We start from the raw sequence: 19,372 nt of genomic DNA on the forward strand, positions 1-19,372 counted from the left end.
GTGTTCACTGATGATGGATCATGTTTCATTAAAAACCACCAAGCATAAAATGAAACCTGAGTGGAAAGGGTGCCTGAGCAATGAGGTCTGCCAGTGTGGGAGCCCTGAGGTTCCTGGAGCCTGGACACAGTGGGGAAGCCCCCAGCTGCTGTGGTGTGGGGGGCTGAGGGGAGGGGGAGGCTGCATGGGGAGCATGCTGGGTTCCCCCCTGAGGCTGGACCCCTGGGTGGGGTAGAGGGTGCAATCAAGATCTCTGCTGCCTGCCCCTGTGTCCTGACCCACTGCACAAAGCTCAAGCTGGCAGCCAGGTTCCCCCAGCTTTTGCGCTCCCTGTGTGCCCAGAGAGACCTAAATCCAGTTGTGTCCTGCACACGAGGCCCAGGAGGGATCCTCCTGTTCCCTGGAGAGCTCTGCCCTGATCGCCAGCAGTCTTCCTCCTCGCTGTTCCTCCTCTGTTGCCCACTGCCACCACGAAGCCCCATGTAAAAGACTCTGTCCCTGCTGAGCGTGGGAACTGCCTGCAGCTTCCCGTGGGTGTGAGCGCGTTTTCTAGAAATGAGCCCGTGGGCCTGAGCCCTGCAGTCCTCCCCTTCCCCCTCAGCTTCCAGCATGAGCATACGGGGGGTGGGGGGGCTGGAAAAGTGAACCAAAAGGAAGCTAAGGTCTGCTCTGGGGTCCCGGCTTTCAACAAGGCTGCAGAAAAGACTGTGGGCCTGGGATTTTCTGTGAACTGGACGTGCCCTCTTAGTCCCTGCTGGCAGTCTAAAACTGATTCATGGCACTGGCAGTGCGAGGGATGGATGTGAGTGGGCAGGAGGCCTAGGCAGGTGCGTCCTGGCTGGGTTTCATAGTTGCACTCATCATGATGACTGGTAAGTGTAAGACCTGGGAAAAAGGCATGGTGTGCTTACTTGATTGGGGTAGGTGACACATAGGTCTTGTTTCTGTTGCTGCTGTTTCTTCATCAGTCCATAGAAGTTTATAGGAAAGAGCATTTTGGGAGCAGAAGTCCTTAGGTTCAGCAGGTGATAATGGGTTTTCTGCCTTTCCCAGGTATTAGCAGTAGGCAGGTGGCATCCTATCGTGAGGTGATCAGATGTACCAGGGGTTGTATTTAATGAACTTGTCTGTGTTTGTTTATTTCAGGTGTAAAAGAGTTCACCCAAAAAGTTGCTGGAAATGGAAACACTGCTTTACCTGTCTCAGCATCCAGGGCGTTTATGCTCAGCATGCCACCTCCTTGTCAAGCATCAGAGTATGTAATTTTTTGGACTACCTGAAGGATAAGGAGCTTTGCCCGATCCAGCTGACCGCCAAGGAGTTCACTTGGCAGTTGTGTTCTGTGCTTTATTTCCTTTAAAACAACACGGTTGTTTTTATCTAGCAGTGATAGCAGTGGTTTTTTACAGTGTAGCTCTTCTTTCTCGCAGAACCCCGGTAAGGAGGAAACGCACCTTCCTTTGAAGAAGGATGGAGAAGGGGCTCCCCGAAGCAGAGTCCAACGTTGTGCTGACAGGATGGATGGGGCGGCTGCAGAGGTTTGTCGTGAAATGGGGAGTTTTCGCCCCCTGCTCGTCGGCTCCGGCCCAGCCCAGCCAAGGTGTCCGCCTCGGGTCTGTGATGCTCTCAGGAAGGTCCTGTGGCGTGTGAGAAATGAGTTTTGTGACTTTAATCCCTATTGCAAGAGGCAGGTGCCCATGTCAAAGGACTGCCAGCCTTGCTGGTTTGTTCAGTTGACGTGAAGAGTGGATTAACCTAATGTGACAAGTCTTTGCAGAGCAAGATCAGGTATATTTGCCCAAAGCACCTCGAAGTGCTTGTCTCCAGAGCTACCAGGACTCATCTGGAGCAGCTGTTAGCACTTTTCATAAGGAAACAGATGTGCACTGAAAAAAGCAGGGAGGACTGCAAACTTTCCCCCGTCCTCACAGCTGCTTATCCACCCTCTGGCCCAGCGAGGTGCCAGTCCTGACTGTGGCTTCCCGAGGTTCCCACGAAACAAGAGAGAAAGGTTTTGGTGTTAGGCTGCAAAGCGGAGAGACTCAGACCCCCTGGCAGTGACCCTCTGCTCTGTGCAATGCTGCTGTGCTGTGGAGAGGGGTCAGGGTCAGGCAGTGCCTATTTTTATCCAGATTTCTTCATGCAAATCTGTGCTTTAGGAAAGTACTCTTTGAGGAGGAGAGAGAATTAAAAGTAGTCTTTGTATTTCAAAATAACTGATGTTGAAAGTAGGAGAGAGGCAACTAGTTTTTAATTGAAGCACTTACTGTAAAGGCTGTCTTGCAGGATTAGACGCTTGGACTACAGAGTTGTAAAGAGCAAGCCACCCAGGCTGATGGGCAAAATTACCAGGTTTTCATTAAGGAAGAAATACAGTTTAGGTGTGGACAAGTGTGTGTGTATATATATGGGGATCAAAGAGCCACAGAAATTATTACTATATTTAAATTATTATTATAGTTATTATAATGGGAACTTACTGTACCTAGCAAATCCTGCCTTGTTTAGCATTTTCATTAGATCAGAAGTCAGAAAGTGAAGACCAGGTGGATTCATGGCTCTGTCTGTATGTTGTGCACCATTTGATGTGTCCCGTGTCCTTACGGCAAGGCTTCAGGCTCTTCCTGAGAGACTCTGTCCTCCTCTCCGGATGCTCCGCTGAGCAGAACCAGCGCATCCCCTTCCCACAAGTGCTCTTTTCTTGTCTCGACTGGCAACGGGTGCTACCAGACATGGAGAGAAATAGCTTCTTTAAAGATGTGTTAGATAAAAGGTTTCTGAGATGACCTCTTTTTCAGACTTCATGCATTTCACTGGGAGCTAAGCTTTTCACCTGCTCTTTGAAAAACCAGACGCCTAAGACTTGGAAACGCTTTGGCAAACATGGAGGAACACGGCTTAAAGCTGTGCTGTCATTTGAAGTGGGAAAAAAAATACGAGTGTTGCTCTTTATGTTGTGGCAGAGAAAGTGGAGCTGCTGAGATGATGTGATGGGTGGTCTTCCTCTTCAGTTTTATGCTCCTGAAAGAAAATACAAGGTACGTTGCAAGCGCGTACTCGCAGCATCCGCCAAAGGATAAAATCTTTTCCAGCAGCAGCCCCAAATCCCGGAGACTGAGGTGAGGACGGGTGTCAGCCACGAGCCAGAGCCGCGCTCCAAAGGGAAGGGGCTGCCTTCCACAGCCAGAGGACGAAAGAAAGAGAGAGAAAACAGTAGCGGAGCAGCTTGTCAAGGACAGAGTCGTGGCTTTCGTTGCTTCTAGTTTTCCCACCCTGAATAACTTTTTCTCCCAACAGACTGCAGCCAAAACGAGCAGCAGACACTAATCCAGGCAGTCCAGGAACGACGGGTCAGACGACAAGTGGATGCCGGTTCGTCCGCTGTGGAGAGGCGCAGAGAAGAGTCCCTGCCGCAGGTACGATGGCCCTAAACTAAACGCCCCTCCTGCCTCCCCCCCTTCCTCAGACAGCTGTTCATCTCTCTTGGTTGCGGGATTTCGTGACATATGAGCCACGGCTCCCTTCACTGAGAGCCTGTGGTTCAGTTCCCCTGGAAAGGCTGTAACTGCAGCCTTTGAAATGTCACGGTAAAACACTGCCAGCATTGCAGGTAACGAAGAAGCGTTGCCGCGTGAGGCAAAGCAGGGTCTGCCAGGCACCAGAGAAGGGGAGAGAATTAAACCCTTGAAACGGTCTGAGTGAACTGTGACACAAAAGGAGAGGGCTTTTCGTAAGACGCTGGAGTACTTCATCGATAAATACAGTTTTATTTTTAGATAGACTAGAGGAACTCAGTGCAGAATGAATGTGGTTATGCAGCCTAAGCAAACATGGGCGTACTGGGTCCACTTGATGGTGCCATGTTGACGTATTTGTGGAAGGAAACTGATGTATACAGTGAGAAGAGCAGATAATATGTCTAGTTAGATGAAGGACCTAAGCAGCAGGCATGGAAATCACATCCCAGAGACATTGCAGCATTCGTCACTAGGTGCTGCTTTGCAGTGATCTATCCTTATTGCAAAAATCTTTTCCGTTAGGAGCTCTCGCAGATCAAGGCCTCTAGGTAGCTGTGTCCTCTCCCAGTGGCAGAACACTGCTGTTCTTGCTTTTTAAATGCTCCAAGTCCTCTGGTTTGGCCTCAACCTTTTCTTCAATGAATTAACAGGAGTATTACCCCCAGCCCTGAACCCAGTGCAGCTTCCAAACGAGTACTCTGAAGTCTGCATCTTTCTGAGCCGTGAGGTGTGCTCTCTTTCCCATAGGCTGTGCAGACGGAAGGAAGGTGGATTTACAGATAGGCTGAAGAAGCACCTAATTTCTGGAGGTGATCACATGCCTGAGGTACAGGCTGTCAAAGAGAAGCTAGTCCTGACTTGGCCCTTATTTTTTAAATGGTGAAAAAGCAGATGGTGGTGGTCTGGTTTTTTTAGTGCCCTTGAAAACAGGGACTGCAGCTGCAGCCTTTGTATAATACAGGAACACTTAACCCTGGAGAAGGTAACAGGCAGCTGCTAATTCATCCTCAATGGAAGTTCATTGTTTTACGTGAAAGGAAAACGTTAGTGACTGTCAGAGGACCAAATCAGGACCAAGGCATGCTCTGTAAACTGCAATTTTCCACCAGGTTTTCTACACAGGCAGCAAATACTGTTTTTCTGTGGGTGTGATGTGGATGCTGGGAGAGGAAAAGCCAAAACCTGGCTATGTTTCTCCCCCAGGTGTGTGAGCTGTGTCCTCCAGTACCAGGTTTTGCTCCTGACAACTAGCCTGTGATGGAAACACGAGGAGGGAAGCCAAGCAGCATAAACGCATGCTTTTATTTTATTTTATTCTAGGTGAAAAGCCCTGCGAGCCTCTGCGCGTGGAGAAGTGAATCAGGCTGCCCGGCCTTAAAAAGCGTGGCGGGGGCGGAAGGGCAGGTGCCGACCTGAGCGCTCCCCGCTCGGAGCAGCGGCTCTGGACGGACGGCGGAGGCCGAGCAGGACGCGCTGCTGGTGAGGGGCTGCTGCCAGGGCGCAAGGTGCTGCGTGCCCGGCCTGGCAGTGCTGCCCTGCCCGCCGCTGCCTGTGCCCTGCCCGGCCCGGCCGGGGCTGCAGCTGGCGGTGGTGGTGCAGGCCGGGACCGGGAGCCGTCGGCGGGGTTTTGGCCGGAGCACGGCAGCTCCTTCCCGCCTCTGTCCGGCACGGAGGAAACGGCGCGGAGAGGCCTCCGGGCGGCTGCGAGCAGAGGACGAAGCTTCTGCCGGCTCTGCGGGGCCCAGCGGTGAGCACAGAGGTCCCCGCGCACCGGCAGGTCCCGGCCCGCGTCTGCCGGGCTCCGCTCCGAGCCTGGAAAGCAGCAATCTCGGGATGCTGCGGGAGCTGAGCTCACTCACGTAGTGGCAGTGAGTACGGTACCTGCTCGATCTGTGCTGCTGGAGTCCACAGCTGGTTAGAACTGCAAATCCTTCTGTATCGCTGAGGTAATGCTGGCACAGCAATGATTTAATAGCTGGATGTGAACCAAAAGTGTATTTTCAGCAGACGAGTTTCCCTGCAGGAATGTCAGCGGTTTGCCGTGACGAGCAGCCCAGGTTGGTGGTGTTTCCTGCAGGCTTTCTCTTGGGCTTCGGTGACCAGGAAAAACCTGCCTCCGTGGGACTGTTTCTTCCTCTGCAATTCCACCCCAGGTTAAAGCACCGTCTCACAGGTAACCCCTCTGTGAACACCTTGGGTTGTCTCGTTACTTCTGCCAACTGCTTCAGTTCTTAAATTAACAGATCAGATTGCATGGCTGAAATTTCACAAATGAATTGTGTCTTAAATGTTAATGCACTCACCTTCTTGTCACAGCTGAAGGCACATACACTTAACAGGTGCAACTTTGGGTGCTGGCAAAGCTAAAAGCTGTTAATGTGCAATCAGGAAATGACTACTGAAGGTTTTTCTTTGGCCTGTCTTTTTGGGATATGGTTTGGCTTAAAAAGAAAAACAACAAAAAGCACAAGAAAACCCCCAAAATAGCAGTTTCCTAATGCGTGTGCAAAAGGGGTATTTCGCTGGCAGAAGTGCCCCAGCAGTAAAAGGGATTGCACCGTTTTTCAGAGGTGCAAGTTTGCCTTGTAAGCCTTATGTCTACAGAAATATTTTAGACTCCGTAATCCATTTGTTCAGAACCCTGTACCAACTTATGTCTGTGTGAGGAATGGAAGGATTCACATTTCCTTGTCAGGACGATGCTGTCTTCCCATTCCTGAGCTGATTGCGGGAGGAGGGAAAGGAGGAAAGAAAGCTGGACCAGGTGGTAGCTCATGTCCTGCACGTGCCAAAAAACTTAGTGTGAGATGACCTGAGACTCTCAATTCAGCTGCCTCCATGTAAACAAAGAGCCCTCGAAATAAAAAAATCATGCACTTTAATCTGTTTTACTGATGCTGTATTCCACAGGCGCGTATATCGCGCAGCTCACGTCCAGCCTTTTACAAAGACTGCAACTTTTAGTAGAGCAGCTGTGTTATTGCAGCTGTTGTTTTTGCAGTGGTTTCTTCTCCATTTTTTATTGACAGAGAGGAACCGCTCTAGGATTGCTCTTCAGCCAAAAGCATGTTTTGAAAAAAAAAAGTGCCGTGTATGGTATTGCTTCTGGTCCAACAAGGTTGTCATGAAAAGCAGATGATGGCTGCGTAACGAGTTGGGAAGCCTGTCTGTTTTCATTGGCTTCAAAAGGGCTTTGAGCATTCAGGTGGTATTTCAGCAGTCAAAACAGTGCTTCTTTTTTAGGGCAGAATAGATTTTCCTTATGCAAAACCAGAATAGGTTGTTCGGTGCTGTTTTAGTTGCAATAGAGAGAATAGATTTTTGTAATATGACTGAAGAATCATTTAAAATGCTCTAGACCAGAGAACAGACTATAGGCTGTAGGTGTCCAGCTGAACCTTCCTCATGTTGCCTCTGCAGCCTGTTGTGGTTTCCGCCTTTTAGATTACGTGTTCAAGTAATTTTGCACGGAAGTTTTTGAACGAGAGGAACAGGCAGGATTTTAACTCTCTCAACTCTTTTGGAGACAGGATAGTCTGTTCTCAGTTCCTTCTCTTGCACGCTTTTCAGACATGGTGTGCAGAAAGCTGGTGGAAAAGGCACCCAAACTATTTCTGCAAGGGGTTACAAAGCAGCAGCAGTTTGTTCCCGTGCTCTTGCCTTCATTAATGGCTGGTACATGTAAACAAGGATAGTAGATTGCACCGGTGGGTGGGGAGGGGATGCTGCTCAAACCAGCATCAGTGATGTTACAAAACAGTCAACAAACTGTTTGTCTCAGCCCTCTCCTTCCATCACTCCAGTTTTTTTCCCCGTCTTTTATCAAGTTTTCAATGAAACCTCCATGGTATAGCTCGGAACACCTCGGAGGACTTCATGTGTGGTGTTTCAGATATAAACCCGTTCAGGTCCTATCTGTTGACAGCTGTGGAGTTAAACAGGTCGGCATTCCTGGCTGAGGTAACCCTTGCTCTTTTTCTCTTTGTGGGTGACTAGAAATTGTCACTGACTAATCACAACCTGCAGTGATAAGTTGGACCTTCTCTTTACAGCAAAGAAGAGACTTAGTTTTTAACCTCAGGACAGCTGGTGTTTGTGAGTAGTCTCAGAGATCCGGTGCAGACCAGGCGCTTGGACTTTTACCATGAACTTAAAAAAAATGACCTGCTGCAAGAGGGAGAGATGCCCTTGCCTGTTGCGAGAGTGCCTTTACTCGTTCTGCACTCGTTAGCTGCTTGTCTTGCTTTTCACTGTAAACGGAAAGCCATCCTGACCTTCTGCTGGCATCAATACCGTAGCTGTCCTGGAGGTGGTGGTGGGGAGGCAGGCAGGGTACTCCTTGACCCTTTCCTTTGGGCTCGGAAATGGTGAGCTCAAGATGAGGTTGGTGTTTATACAGGCTTCATTCACCTCACCCCCTAAAATCTCTTCAGACTTTAAATAGACTTTAATTTTTTTCTGTGGAGGGATCTGTGCATTAAACATAACTGTGCTGGAAGTCCAAGGTATTTTAAGGCCGACTTAAGTTTTATGGACCCAGGTTTAACTGAAGAGAAGGCTCTGAAAGCTGCTCCGTCCTCTCTCGGTTTAGGATGGTTGGTGTTTTGGGCTTGGCAGCTCGTGTCAGCCTGTGATGCCTTTGTGGCAGTGACTGACGAGTGCCTTTCGGAGAGTGCTTACGTGGTCCCTGTTTGCCTCCGAGACAGTGCGGCAGCGATCTGAGCTGTGCGTCTAACCTGACTGCTGGAATCCAGGTGAGGGGATGTGCTTTTTTCATTTTCCTTTGTTTTGTGGGGTTGGTTGGTTGCTTTGCTTGGCTAGTTGGTTCTTTGCGTGCACGTGTCATCAGTGTGGCAAACATCTCACTCTGGAGAGGCTTTTAAACCTTGAAGATTTCCGGAACAGAATTGTACCGGCCTTTGGAGCCGCCTCGTGTCTCGCCCTTTTTGCCCCATCTGTTCCAAGCTGAGGAAAGGCTTGTGGCTGACTGCTTTTGCTGTCACGACCAGTAGCACTGCAGTGGCAGAAAGAGGCCCATGTCCTTCTCCTTTGGAGCTCTAGGAGCGAACGGAGACAATGTCATCTTTTCCGGAGTTGTTCTCAAGGCTCCGGTAGGTTGAGATTTGCGGCATAACTTGCTCCCAGGCTGAGCACTCCTTTAGTCTTTGAATTAGCTGCTGCTTGGACTGTAGCTGGCAGCTCTTTACAGGAACCTTGGGATGCTGCTAATGGTTACAGTATTTTGGCAGAGCCCAGGTTTGCAGAAGTGCTCACATCTTCGAGCAGCACCAGAGAGCACTGAGGCAGCTTTTCTCTGTGAAAGGGGGTGGTACTGGTTAGAAAGCAACTAATGAGATGAGCTGCTTTTTGGTTAGGTACACAGAAAGTATTTACGTGGGAGGTGAGAAGTTCAGTGGACTGCAAAGCGGTTTTCTGTTATAACAAGATCTAGAAGAGAGACATCGGTGACTTAGCAGATTTTTGCTCTGGTTGGGGCAGGGGAAGAGTATTTAATCCTGATAGCAGTAAGAGTCTAAGCAATGGAGGATGGAAGCGTCTTGAGTTTTTCTTCAGAGGTGTAATTTTTAATGCAGTAAAGATGTGAGAGTAAAAGATGGTGGTGATCTTATGAGCCAGAAGGAGGTATGATGATTTTTCCAGCTAATTCTTGGAGTTGAAATACTGATTCTAGAAATGTTTGAAAGACAAGGTAATGCCTAGCCGAATAGAGCACAAGCGATAGGAGGACTGAGACACTTATTTGGTGCATAACACCTGGGTGTTTCATGTCTTTTTTCCCTCTTAGGGGTTCTCCAGTTGCAACTGTCAGTTGCCTTGAGTCCTCGAAGGAAAACAAGGGAGCTGCTTAACACGAACTGCTTTTCGGCGGCAGTCTGATAGACTGAGCTTATAACTGTAGTCCTTGTGTAATCTTACTCGGAAGCTCGTGTTCATCTTGTAGCTTCTATGGATTATTTTGGTTTTCCAAGATAAGAACCAAGCACAGCAGCAGCTGCTGGACTGTTGTACCAAAAATGGATTTTGAAAAAGGTTGGAAATTGCTTCAGTAACCAACAGGCTGCTTGGAAATAGTTTTGAAAATTCCATCTGTCTCTTCTTCAGAATACCTTTAAAAGCATTTTTTGCTTGCAAAAGTTTGATTTAGATGTTCTTGTTCCTGAGAATTTCCAGGTTGTCCTCTGTACATCGTGACCTTGACATAACGAAAGTTGAGGAGGAATCTCAGCGGGTAGTCTGTAGAAATTGTTGTTTCAGGTGGCTTTTTTGTATCAGAAATGCGCTTCTGAAGGCTTTTGTTTGGTTTTCCTCTTGCTTTTCAGTAGCTGCCTTACACTTCTCCAGCACTAGAAAAAGAATCCTTCAGGGGCTCGAATAGAAAATGTGATTTCTCCATCTCTTCATGTTTGTCTTGGACCCCCTGCTAATCCTTCAACTTTGAGCTTGGCATGAGGAAGCTTTATTTGATCTATGGGGGGGGGGGGGTTAGTCAGGTCAAGGGATTCTTGAATTATGGGGCGTCAGGGGTCTCAATGCCTGGTCAAACACAGAAAGTTCACTTTAGCGGTGCATTTGGGGAAAAGTCCTGATTCAGAGATGTTTGCTTTGCACCTTTCAGTAGACAAAATTGAACACTGCAGTCCTGGATTGGTACAGAGGAATTGATAGAGGTGAAAAAAATATATTTCTAAACACAAACACATTGACATGGATGCATATCTTCCCGAGTTTGTCTTGTGCATGCCACTTACCTGTCTTGCCTGATTTTTGGGTTTTTTTTAGTTTTTAACTGGGGCTTTTCTTTAATACACGGTGTTTAATAATGGGTGTTTTCCTCCTGTTTCAGCCGAAAACTAAACCCGAAGCTCAGGCTCAGCCTCCTCGCGTACGTGAACAGCGTCCAAGGGAAAGACCAGGTTTTCCACCCCGAGGACCTAGACCAGGTAACGTGGATCGGTTTGTGTCCCTGCTTGGGGCTAGTTAGTGAGATGGGTCTCCTCGAATGGTCTGGCCTGTAACTGTGAGCTGTACTTGCCTGATTATGAACTGTCTGTCCCTACTGTCTTCAACAGGAAATGGGGAAATATGATTTGTAGTCCACACTGAGATGAGCTATTGCACAGATTCAGGGTTATTTCTAAGCTTCTGTTCTTTTGAATCGTTTATTAATAGTCAGGCCACTTGCTTGTATGGCTGAATACCCTTCAGGTGGCTTGATGCAGTTGGGAAAAGCTAGTTTTCAAATCTATTGGGTTTTTTTGAGTGAGCCCTAACTTTTGCTGACTCTTGGGAATGAGAGCTCTTACATGCCTGTCCTTATGGCCTGTAGTGCTCTTTGTTTTGGCCGAAAACCTTCCCCCAGGCTGCTGCTGTGCTCTGCCCGGGGAGGCTGCGGCAGGGCCGCGGTGTCTGTGCCGCAGCCCCAGCGCTGAGCGTGGGGGGCCGCGGGGCGCCCGGCGGGGTGGGCACGGCCGAGCCGGGTGCCTGGGGTGGCTCGTGGTGGTGCTGGGCCTCTCCTGAAACGCCCTGCACTTCCTTTTTTTTGTGTTGTTTTTCCTTCCTTTTTTTTGTGTTGTTTTTCCTTCCTTTTTTTTCTGTTGTTTTTCCTTCCTTTTTTTGTGTTGTTTTTCCTTCCTTTTCTTTGTGTTGTTTTTCCTTCCTTTTTTTTGTGTTGTTTTTCCTTCCTTTTTTTGTTCTTTTTCCTTTCCCTTTTTTTGTTCTTTTTCCTTTCCCTTTTTTTTCTTTTTCCTTTCCCTTTTTTTCTTTTTCCTTTCCCTTTTTTTGTTCTTTTTCCTTCCCTTTTTTGTTGTTTTTCCTTCCCTTTTTTTTTTCTTTTTTCTTTCCCTTTTTTTGTTCTTTTTCCTTTCCCTTTTTTGTTCTTTTTCCTTCCCTTTTTTGTTGTTTCTCCTTTCCCTTTTTTTTGTTGTTTCTCCTTTCCCTTTTTTTGATTTTCTCCTTTCCCTTTTTTTTGTTGTTTCTCCTTTCCCTTTTTTTCTTTTTTCCTTTCCCTTTTTTATTCTTTTTCCTTCCCTTTTTTATTGTTTCTCCTTTCCCTTTTTTTGTTCTTTTTCCTTTCCTTTTTTTCTTTTTTCCTTTCCCTTTTTTATTCTTTTTCCTTCCCTTTTGTTGTTTCTCCTTTTCCTTTTTTGGTGTTTCTCCTTTCCCTTTTTTTTGTTGTTTCTCCTTTCCCTTTTTTTGATTGTTTCTCCTTTCCCTTTTTTTTGTTGTTTCTCCTTTCCCTTTTTTTGTTCTTTTTCCTTTCCTTTTTTTCTTTTTTCTTTCCCTTTTTTTGTTTTTTTCCTTTCCTTTTTTTGTTCTTTTTCCTTTCCTTTTTTTGTTCTTTTTCCTTTCCCTTTTTTTTTGGTGTTTCTCCTTTCCCTTTTTTTTTGGTGTTTCTCCTTTCCCTTTTTTTTGGTGTTTCTCTTTTCCCTTTTTTTTGGTGTTTCTCCTTTCCCTTTTTTGTTGTTGTTTCTCCTTTCCCTTTTTTGTTCTTTTTCCTTTCCCTTTTTTTGTTGTTTCTCCTTTCCCTTTTGTTGTTCTTTTTCCTTTCCCTATTTTCTTTTTCCTTTCCCTTTTTTGTTCTTTTTCCTTCCTTTTTTTTTGTTCTTTTTCCTTCCTTTTTTTGTTGTTTCTCCTTTCCCTTTTTTTGGTTGTTTCTCCTTTCCCTTTTTTTGGTTGTTTGTCCTTTCCCTTTTTTTGGTTGTTTGTCCTTTCCCTTTTTTTCTTTTTTCCTTTCCTTTTTTTTTGTTTTTCCTTTCCTTTTTTTGTTGTTTCTCCTTTCCCTTTTGTTGTCTTTCCTTTCCCTTTTTTGTTGTTTTTCCTTTCCTTTTTTTGTTATTTCTCCTTTCCCTTTTGTTGTTTCTCCTTTCCTTTTCTGTTGTTTCTCCTTTCCTTTTCTGTTGTTTCTCCTTTCCTTTTCTGTTGTTTCTCCTTTCCCTTTTTTTGTTCTTTCTCCTTTCCCTTTTTTCTTCTTTTTCCTTTCCCTTTTTTCTTCTTTTTCCTTCCCTTTTTTCTTCTTTTTCCTTCCCTTTTTTGTTGTTTTTCCTTCCCTTTTTTGTTGTTTTTCCTTTCCCTTTTTTGTTGTTTTTCCTTTCCCTTTTTTTGTTGTTTCTCCTTTCCCTTTTTTTTTCTTTCCTTTTGTTGTTTCTCCTTTCCTTTTGTTGTTTTTCCTTCCTTTTTTGTTGTTTCTCCTTTCCCTTTTTTTGTTGTTTTTCCTTTCCCTTTTTTTGCTCTTTTTCCTTTCCCTTTTTTTGCTCTTTTTCCTTTCCCTTTTTTTGCTCTTTTTCCTTTCCCTTTTTTTGCTCTTTTTCCTTTCCCTTTTTTGTTCTTTTTCCTTTCCCTTTTTTGTTCTTTCTCCTTTCCCTTTTTTTGTTTTTTCCTTCCGTTTTTTGTTGTTTTTCCTTCCCTTTTTTTGTTGTTTCTCCTTTCGCTTTTTTTTGGTGTTTCTCCTTTCCCTTTTTTTTTGGTGTTTCTCCTTTCCCTTTTTTTTGGTGTTCCTCCTTCCCCTTTTTTTGTTCTTTTTCCTTTCCCTCTTTTTGTTGTTTCTCCTTTCCCTTTTGTATTGTTTCTCCTTTCCCTTTTTTTTGGTGTTTCTCCTTTCCCTTTTTTTTTTGGTGTTTCTCCTTTCCCTTTTTTTGGTGTTCCTCCTTCCCCTTTTTTTGTTCTTTTTCCTTTCCCTCTTTTTGGTGTTTCTCCTTTCCCTTTTTTTTGTTTCTCCTTTCCCTTTTTTTTGGTGTTCCTCCTTCCCCTTTTTTTGTTCTTTTTCCTTTCCCTCTTTTTGTTGTTTCTCCTTTCCCTTTTTTTTGTTTCTCCTTTCCCTATTTTTGGTGTTTCTCCTTTCCCTTTTTTTTGTTTCTCCTTTCCCTTTTTTTGGTTGTTTCTCCTTTCCCTTTTTTTTGTTGTTTCTCCTTTCCCTTTTTTTGTTGTTTCTCCTTTCCCTTTTTTTGTTCTTTTTCCTTTCCCTTTTTTTGTTGTTTCTCCTTTCCCTTTTTTTGTTGTTTCTCCTTTCCCTTCTTTTGTTGTTTCTCCTTTCCCTTCTTTTGTTGTTTCTCCTTTCCCTTCTTTTGTTGTTTCTCCTTTCCCTTTTTTTGTTCTTTCCTTTCCCTTTTTTTGTTTCTCCTTTCCCTTTTTTTTTGTTGTTTCTCCTCTCCCTTTTTTTGTTGTTTCTCCTTTCCCCTTTTTTTGTTGTTTCTCCTTTCCCTTTTTTTGGTTGTTTCTCCTTTCCCTTTTTTGTTCTTTTTCCTTCCCTTTTTTGTTCTTTTTCCTTCCCTTTTGTTTCTCCTTTCCCTTTTTTTGTTGTTTCTCCTTTCCCTTTTTTTGTTGTTTCTCCTTTCCCTTTTTTTGTTGTTTCTCCTTTCCCTTTTTTTTGTTCTTTTTCCTTCCTTTTTTGTTCTTTTTCCTTCCCTTTGTTGTTTTTCCTTCCCTTTTTTTGTTCTTTTTCCTTTCCCTTTTTTTGTTGTTTCTCCTTTCCCTTTTTTTGGTTGTTTCTCCTTTCCCTTTTTTTGGTTGTTTCTCCTTCCCTTTTTTGTTGTTTCTCCTTTCCCTTTTTTTGTTGTTTCTCCTTTCCCTTTTTTTGTTGTTTCTCCTTTCCCTTTTTTTGTTGTTTCTCCTTTCCCTTTTTTTGTTGTTTTTCCTCCCTTCTTTTGCTGTTTCTCCTTTCCCCTTTTTTGTTTTACTTTTCCAGGGACAGAGGAGCCCCAGCAGTGCTGTCTGGGACGGCCAGTGCAAATGCCGCAGCTTCACCCCAGCACTCCACTCGCCTCCCTCCTGCCCCGCGCGTGGCCCCACTCCTGGCTGGGGACGACCTGCCTGCGCCCGCCTGGCTCCGGGAAACCCTGCTGGGAGCACCGCGCGGGCTCCTTGCAGCGCTGGCTCCCAACAGCTCAGCTCCAGCTCCAGCGGTGCCCCGACCTGCGCCCGGGTGAGGCTGCGCTGGGGAATGGCCCCGTTGTGGGGCCTGCGGTGGCTTGTGGTGGTGCTGGGCCTCTCCTGAAACACCCTTCATTTCTTTGGGGTTTTTTTTTGTTTAGTTTTGTTCTCTTTTTATTTTCTTTTGACATTTCCAGGGACAGAGGAGCCCCAGCAGGGCTGTCTGGGACGGCCAGTGCCAACGCCCCAGCATCGTCCCAGCGCCGGCTCTGGGACGCTGCCGCCTGCGCGCAGAGCCTGGGACAGCGTGTCCGGCAGCAGGGGCTGCGTCCCGGCCCCTCTCACCCCCGCGGGCACCTCGGAGGTGCTTCCTGGTGAGCCGGGGGACGTTTCCCCCGGTGCCTTCTCCCTGAGGAGCCTGGGGGGTTGTGTCCCTGGTGAGTAACAGCTCCAGCCTCGCTGCCTGTCTCTGTGTCCTGGCCAGGGGCTGCCGACACCGCGCAACGGCCTCGCGCCTCCTTTCTGCGCTCCGCAGCGAAGCCGGGAGCACCGCGGCGCAGAGAGGCAGCGCGAGGTTTGTTTCCTCCCGGACAGAAGCCGCCCGGCTCCCTACTCGCAGCAGGACGATGCCTCCGCTCGCCTCCCTCCCGCCCTGCGCAGGGCCCCGCTCCTGGCTGGGGACGACCTGCCTGCGCCCGCCTGGCTCTGGGCCTCCTTGGGAGCCTGCTGGGAGCACAGCGGGGGCTCCTCGCAGCTCAGCTCCGGCTCCTTAGGGCTCGGCCTCATTACAGCAGTGGTGGTGACTGACAAGGTCGTAAATCAATCACTGTCACAGCTTGCGTATTAATATCATAGTTCAGTATTCCATACATACTGCACAGTTAGTTTATTAACAGTGTACATACTCCATACACACATTGAATAAAGAGTCCAAGTCTTGTACAAATGGGGAATAAACAGGGGAACTGGAAGATGGTGTCTGCTTGTGTTTCCTCCCCAAAAGCGCTTTCGCTCCAGAGACTATCTCAGACGCGAAGTTCGGCCTGGTGCATGCCAGCCTCCCTGCTGCCGGGGCGCTCGCGGACGGACCCCCACCTCCGGTGAGGGTCCACGCGCCCTGCCCCCACCCCTGCCTCCCCCCACCCCACAAGGGCCCCCTCAGCTTCTGTTTGGGGGCTGGAAACAGCCGAACTCGCCTCTGTTTCCGAGTCCCCAAAACGCAGCACTTAGTCTCTGTTTTCAGCCACAGGAACAGCCCCATGAGCCTCCACTTGTGCCCCCAAACGCAGGACTTGGCCTCGCTTTCTGACCCCAAACCCAGGGCTCATGGGCCTGGGCTTGTGCTTGAAAACAGGGAGTAAGATGCCCTTTGTGCCCCCAAAACGCAGCACTTAGCTGCTGCTTTCAGCCCCATGAGCCTCCACCCGTGGCCCCCAAATGCAGGACTTGGCCTTGCTTTTGGTCCCCGAAAGCCAAGGCTCATCCACTTGTGCTTGTGCTTGAAAACAGGGACTAACCTGGTCTTTGTGGCCCCAAAACGCAGCACTTGGCTGCTGCTTTCAGCCCCGTGAGCCTCCACTGGGGGCCCCAAAACCCAGGACTTGGCCTCGCTTCTCAGCCCCAAACCCAGGGCTCATCCACCTGTTCCTGGGCTTGACCACGGGACCAACCTGCCCTCTGCGGCCCCCGATCGCAGCACCTGGCCGCTGCTGGGAGCCCCGGGGCAGCCGACCTCGCCTGTGCTTCCCAGGCCCAGAAACGCACGACCCGAGTCTCCGTTTCTGGACCCCAAAACACCCGACCTGGTCTCCGCTCCCAGCACCCGGCTCCGCCGCCGCTCGAGGCCCCAGGACCCGGGTGGCGCCCCGGGACCCGCCTGCACCCAACGCCGCCCCCCCCCCCCCCCCCGGAGCCCGTTGCTGCCCCAGCGCCCCCCCGCCCCGCCCCAACCACGGCCGGGCTCCAGCCCCGCTCCGGCGCTCGCAGCCGCGGCCTCCTGCTCCCGGGCTCCCCGCGGCGCGGGGCCCCTCGGCCGCCGCGAGCACCGGACCTCGCCCCCTCCCGCGGCGCCGCGCTCGGCCCCGCCGCCACCGAGCCCCGACGCCGGGACGAGCCCGCGCGTTCAGCCCCGGCAGCGGCCCGTGCGCGGGGCCCGGGGCGGCGGCAGCGGGGCCGGGCCGCGACAGCGCTGCGGGGAGGGACCGGGCCGGGGCCGGGGCCGGTGGGGGGGGGCGCCGGGCTCCAGTCCTCCGGCCTCCGCTCCCCGGCCCGGCTCCGGCGCCCCCCGCCCGGCCCGGCCCCGCGGCCGAGCCCCCCCCGCTCCTCACCTGCCGCCGCCCTCCCGGCCCCCAGCGCCCGGGCCGCCGCCGAGCCACGGAGCAAAAGCGGGAGGCGCCGCCCCGCAGCCGCCACACACCGCACTGAGCTCCCGCCCGCGGCGGCCCGCGCACGCGCCCTGGCGCCGGCCCCGCCCCACTTCCGGTAACGCCCCACTTCCGGTAACGCCCCGCTTCCGGCCCCGCCCCCGCCGCCCCGCGTGTCACGGTCGCGCCGTCCTCGGCGGCGCCTTCCCGCGCTCGGCGCCCTCCCAGCAGCGCGGGGCGACCGGCGGCTCCCGGCTGCCCGTGCCCGGCCCCGGCGCTGCCCGCCCCCCCCGGCGGCGCAGCGGCTCCGCGCCGCCCGCAGCAGCCGTGGCGTCCCCGGGGGCGCCCGGGGAGCGGCGCTGGCCGCGCCCGGAGCCGGCTGGGAGCGTCTGGGGGGGGCGCGGGCGCGGGCGCGTCCCGGGCGGGTCGCTCCGTGTCTGCCGCACATGGGCGGCGGCCCGGGGCTCCGCGGCGGCTCTGTCCCGAGCGCAGCGGGGCCGGTCGCGCCCCTGCGCCCGGCCCGGCCCTTCCCGGCGCGGCACCTCGGGGCCGCGGGCGCCGTTTCTGGGCGGTGCCGGAGCCGCTTCTGGGCGACAAACGCCCCCCGCGGGGACCTGTCGCACCGGGGGCCCCGCGCCGGGGTGACCCCGCCCGCGGCCGCCGGGCGAGCGGCGCTGAGGGGCGGAACCGGGCGGGGCGGAAGCGGAACTGGAGCCGGGAACCGGAGGCGCCGGGCCGGGCAGCGGCGGCAGCGGGAGCAGCAGCAGGTACCGGTACCGGCGGGGAGCGGGGTTCCATTGAGGGGGGGAGACCGGGGCACCTGCTCTGCCGGGGGCGCCGGGAGAACCGGGGCGGCCCGGGTCTGTCCGCGGGGCAGAGGGAGCCGGAGCCCAGCCCGGCCCGCGGCGGGGCCCGAAGGAGCGGGCGAGGCGGCGGCGGCGGGACCGGGCCTGGGCGCTGCCCGCGGCAGAGGGGTCTCCGCGCTGCCCCCGGGCCGGGCCGGGGCTGCCCGGGGGGCTGGGTCGGGCCCCGGCGCTGCCGGACGGGCCTGGCCGGGGCTGGAGGGGCCCCGGGCGGCGCGGGGGGCTGCGAGGGCTCCCCGGGCGCCTCTTCCCTCCCTCCCGCCGGAGCCGGAGCCGCCGGGATGGACCGAGCCGCACGGAGCCAGAGCCGCCGGTGCCGCTGGGGCCGGAGCCACCGGGTGCTGCCTGGCGCCGCGGGCCGGGGCCGCTCGGGCGCGGGGCCCCGCGGGAGCGACGCGGCCGGGAACCAGCCGCTGTCCCCTGGCGGAGGGTGTCACCGGGCCCCCCCGGGACAGGGACGGGGACGCGGTGGTGAGCGACGAGCCTGCGCAGGCGGCACCCGCACTGCCGGTAACCAGTTCCTCCCGACGCCGCGGGTACCGGCTGATGGACTGACCTTGGGCAGGGCCCTAAACCAGCCGCTGCCCCAGCCCGGAGGCGGAGGGCAGCTGCCCCGGTGTGCAGCGCTGCGGCTGAGGGCTGCGGGGTCCCTGGGGACTAATTACCCCGGGGGGGGATTCAGGGAAGGCTGAGACAGGAGCTCAGGGACCTGCCCTCAGGGGTGACCAGTGACTTACAGGTGTGGACTCCATGGCCACTGATGGGTTACTGAACATGGCTCCGGGGATGCGGTTACTGAGTACTGAAAGTAGGGGGTGAATGTTAACTTGTTAATGTTAACTAATGTCAGCTCACTGTGCACTGCTTGAACTAACTGAGCATTTGGCTCATGGATACTGCATGGACATTGACTCCCGGGTCAGTATGGATGCAGTTCCCACAAGCTGACTGCTTGGTTAGTGGTGAAAGTGCGGGGTGAACACTGAATAAAGGCTGGACTGGGAAGACGGTGTCTCAGTTTGTTAACAGTGTACATACTCCATACACACATTGAATAAAGAGTCCAAGTCTTGTACAAATGGGGAATAAACAGGGGAACTGGAAGATGGTGTCTGCTCGTGTTTCCTCCCCCAAAACCGCTTTCGCTCCAGAGACTATCTCAGACGCGAGGTTCGGCCTGGTGCATGCCAGCCTCCCTGCTGCTGGGGCACCCGCACATGGACCCCCACCTCCGGTGAGGGTCCACAGGCCCTGCCCACCCCCCTCCCACCACCCAGCCCAACCACCCTCCCACCACCCACAAACAGGTCCCCTTGGCCTCTGGTTCTGGGGCTGAAAACAGATGGCTGAATCTCTGCTTTCAAGTCCCAAAAACGCAGGACTTAGCCTCTGGTTTCCAGGCCCAGAAACAGCCCCCTGGAGCAGTTTTCAAGCCCCAGAAACACAGGACTTAGTCTCTGTTTTTGAGCTCAAAAACCCCAGACCAGGCCTCCATTTTCAAGCCCCTAAAATGCAGGACTTAGTCTCCATTTTTGAGCTCAAAAACCCAAGACCAGGCCTCTGTCTCCCAGCCCCAGCACCTGCTTCCTGAGGCCCAGAAATGCAGGACTGAGAAAGGGAAGCTAAACCCTGCCTTCTTGCAGCTCAACCGCAGGTCTGGGGGCTGTTTAGGGGCTCAGAAATGCACTCTGAGCCCCAACAGCAGCCCCCTGGACCCACCTTTGAGCCCCAAAACCACAGG

At 51.8% G+C, this 19,372-nt stretch overlaps 1 long non-coding RNA gene across 2 annotated transcripts; it reads right to left on the bottom strand.

Moving 5' to 3' along the window:
- Nucleotides 1–1,301: 1,301 nt before the first annotated feature.
- Nucleotides 1,302–16,879, bottom strand: LOC135328137 (uncharacterized). 2 transcript variants are annotated; one of them, XR_010388876.1, is made up of 3 exons: nucleotides 16,733–16,879; nucleotides 2,486–2,723; nucleotides 1,302–1,637 (listed from the first exon to the last, which is right to left on the bottom strand). It is a non-coding gene; the product is annotated as an uncharacterized LOC135328137 (long non-coding RNA). The 2 variants fall into 2 exon arrangements; XR_010388875.1 differs by having other exon boundaries at nucleotides 2,486–3,021.
- Nucleotides 16,880–19,372: the final 2,493 nt, after the last annotated feature.

The sequence above is a fragment of the Dromaius novaehollandiae genome, chromosome 4 (genome assembly GCF_036370855.1).
Source record: "Dromaius novaehollandiae isolate bDroNov1 chromosome 4, bDroNov1.hap1, whole genome shotgun sequence".
Taxonomy (NCBI): Eukaryota; Metazoa; Chordata; class Aves; order Casuariiformes; family Dromaiidae; genus Dromaius; species Dromaius novaehollandiae.